The sequence below is a fragment of the Pristiophorus japonicus genome, chromosome 2 (genome assembly GCF_044704955.1).
Source record: "Pristiophorus japonicus isolate sPriJap1 chromosome 2, sPriJap1.hap1, whole genome shotgun sequence".
In the NCBI taxonomy this organism is placed as follows: domain Eukaryota; kingdom Metazoa; phylum Chordata; class Chondrichthyes; family Pristiophoridae; genus Pristiophorus; species Pristiophorus japonicus.
In genome coordinates this window covers 315,565,433-315,569,308 of record NC_091978.1, presented here as the reverse complement: position 1 = coordinate 315,569,308, position 3,876 = coordinate 315,565,433, and positions in this window count along the sequence as shown.

Below are 3,876 nucleotides of genomic sequence, written 5' to 3'. Positions count from 1 at the left end.
ATTCTTATGTTCTTATGTTCTTATGTTCGCTGATGATTGTACAGTGTTCAATTCTATTCGCAACTCCTCACATAATGAAACAATGCATGCCCGCATGCAACAAGACATGGACGACATTCAGGCTTGGGCTGATAATTAGGAAGTAACATTTGCATCACACAAGTGCAAGGCAATGACTATCTCCGACAAGAAAGCGTCTAACCACTGCCCCATGACATTCAATGGCATTATCACAGCCAAATCCCCCAACATCAAAAACATGGGGGTCACCATTGACCAGACTCTAACTGGACCAGTCAAGTAAATACTATGGCAACAAGAGCAGGTCAGAGGCTGGGTATTCAGTGGCAAGTGTCTCACCTCCTGACTCCCCAAAGTCTTTCCATCATCTACAAGGCACAAGTCAGGAGTGTAATGGAATACATTCCACTTGCCTGGAAGAGTGCAGCTCCAACAACACTGAGGAAGCTGAACACCATCCTGGACAAAGCAGCTCGCTTTATTGGCACCCCATCCATCACCTTAAACATTCACTCCCTCCACCACCGGCACATCGCGGCTGCAGTGTGTAGCATCTAGTCTCATGGGAACCTCATCACCTCCAAGTTCCCCTTCAAGTCACACACCATCCTGACTTGAAAATATATCACTGTCCCTTCACAGTCGCTGTGTCAAATTCCTGGAACACTCTCTTCCTAACTGCACTATGGGAGCAACTTCACCTCGCGGACTGCAGCGGTTGACGAAGGCAGCTCACCACCACTTTCTCAAGGGCAATTAAGGATTGACAATAAAGGCTGGCCTGGCCAGTGATGCTCACATCCCAGGAATTAATAAAAAAAAGTACTGTGCGTTGTTTACTCCTACCAATACTGTCATGGACAGATGCATCTGCAATAGGTTAGTTTTTCTATCGTTTTAGTTCGCTCACTACCTGATGCAGGTCCATTCGTTCAGGACTCAGCCAGCTCGGTCAGTATTGGTGCTACCAATTCACTCTTGCTGATGGACATTGAAGTCAACCACCCAAAGTATGTTCTGTGCCCCTTGCTACCATTAGTGCTTCTTCCAATTGTTGCTGAACATGGAGGAATACTGATTCATCAGCTGAAGGAGGGCGGTGGATGGTGATCAGCAGGAGCTTTCCTTGTCCTTGTTTCACCTAATACCATGAGATGTCGTGGGGTCTGGATTCAATGTTGAGGACTCCCAGCGCCACTCACTCCTGACTATATACCATCATGCCACCATAGACCCTCTGGTTGGTCCTTCCTGCCAGTGGGGTGCTGATGGAGGAGTTTGCGACGTTGGCTGAAAGGTATGGTTCTTTGAGAATGACTATGTCAGGCTGCTGCTTGACTAGTCTGTGGGACAGCTCTGCCAATTTTGGCAAAAGTCCCCAGATGCTAGTGAGGAGGACATTGCAGAGTCGACTGGGCTGGGTGTAGCCTTTGTCTGAATTCAATGCCTAGGTCGATGCCAGGTGGTCCGTCTGGTTTAGGATCATAGAATCATAGAATCATTACAGCACAGAAGGAGCCCATTCAGCCCGTCAAGCCCATGCTGGCTCTCCAAGAACACTTCAGCTAATCTCACTCACCCGCCCATTCCGCGTAGCCCAGCAAACTTTTTTCCTTCAGGAACTTATCTCATTCCCTTTTGAAAGCCATGATTGAGTCTGCCTCCACCACCCTTTCAGGCAGTGCATTCTAGGTCCGAACCACTCGATGGGCTGGATTTTCGGCTTTGCTCATTTCGGGGCGGTGTGGCAGCGGGACGTTAAAGTTTACGCCTGGGCACAGTTTGCGCCTCAGTCAGAAAAATTGGGCAGCTGGGCCCTGAGTGTGGGGTGGAGTGCTAGGCCAGCTGAGCAAACAAAAACACAGAGTTAAACTGCTGCCCCAGGAGCATCTAAGAGAGGCCTGGGGAGAAAAAAAACCTGAACAAAACACACCAAAAACATTCCCAATACATAGCCCACGCCACCACAACATAAATCACAAAAATAAATAAAAGAAAAAACAATCACACTTACGTGAGGTGAACACTACTTACCTCTCTGCAGCCACTACAGGTCGGACCGCCCGATTTCACCAGTGGTCACAGCAGGGCACGAGGTGGGGTGTACGGGTCGGGCGAGAGTCAAAAAGCGAGCCGGTGTCACAACCAGGGGCAATGCACATTGGCTCTCCTCTTCCAATCGGTAATGCTCCGCGCCCCCCCCCGAAACCAGCCCCAAAAACCCCGGCGGGTCGCTGGAAGCTGACCACCCGCCCAGAAGTGCTCACCACTGCCATTGCCGCTCCTCTGGGGCGAAAACAGAGGCAAACAGCACAGGAAAATCCAGCCTATGACTATTTCTGATGCCCACTATCATGTATGCTTTTTTAACCGTTTTCTCAACCTTCCCTGCCACCTTCAACGATTGTGAACATGTGCCCCCAGGGCTTTCTGTTCATGACCCCCCATTTAGGATTGTACCCTTTAGTTATATTGCCTCTCCTCATTCTTCTGACCAAACTGTATCACCTTGTACCTTTCTGCATTAAATTCCATCTGCCATGTGTCCATCCATTGCACTAGCCTGTGTATGTCTTCTTGAAGTTTATCACTATCCTCCTCACTGTACATTGTACTTCCAAGTTTTGTTTTATTTTTTATTATTGTTTTTCATAGTGGTTTGGTACAACTGCGTGGCTTGTTAGACCATTTCAGATGGCAGTTAAGAGTCAACCACATTGCAGTGGATCTGGAGTCACATATAGGCCAGACCAGGTAAGGACGGCAACTTTCCTTCCTTGAAGGACATTAGTGAACTAGATGGGCTTTTATGACAATCCAGTTGTTTAATGGTCAGCATTACTGATACTAGCATTTTAATTCCAGATTTAGTTAATTAACTGAATTTAAATTCCCCAGCTGCCGTGATAGGATTTGAACTTGTGTCTCTGGATCATTAGTCCAGACATCTGGATTGATCAGTTCAGTAACATAACCACTATGCTGCCATACACCATAACCACTATGTAACTGTTTTGGTGAGGTAACAGAGAGGTTGGATGAGGGCAGTGCAGTTGAAATTATGTATAGTAATTTTCAAAGGGCATTTGATAAAGTACCAGATATTAGGCTTGTTAGCAAAATTGAAACCCATGGGATAAAAGGGGCAATAGCAGTATGGATACAAAATTGGCTAAGTGATAGAAAACAGAGAGTTGTGGTGAATGGCTGTTTTTTCGGACTGGAGGGAGGCATACAGTGACGTTCCCCAAGATTCAGTACGAGGATATACATGATATACATGACTTGGACTTAAGGGTACACGGTGGAATTTTAAAATTTGCCGATGACTCGAAGCTTGGAATTGTCATAAACAGTGAGGAAAATATTAATAGACTTCAAGAAGTCATAGCCAGTCTGGTGGCATGGTCGGACACATGGCAGATGGAATCCAATGCAGAGAAGCATGAGATGATACATTTTTGTGGGAAGAATAAGGAGAGACCATACACAATAAATCGGGTGCAAAAGAGCGGGACCTGGTGGTTCTTGTGCCCAAGTTTTAACAAAGCAGTTCATAAAGCATATGGGGTCCTCACCTTTTTTTAAATAGTCAGGAAATTATGTTTAACCGATATAAAACACTTGTTCGTTCCCAGATGGAGTATTGTGTCCATTTCTGGCACCACACATTTGGAAGAATGTGAAGGGTCTTGAGAGGGTACAGAAGAGATTTATAGAATGGTTCTAGAGATGAGGGATTATAGTTACGTGGATAGGCTGGAGAAGATGGAGTTGTTCTCCTTGGAGCAGAGAAGGCTAAGAGGAGATTTGATGGAGCTGTTTAAAATCATGAATGGTTTAGACATAATAAAT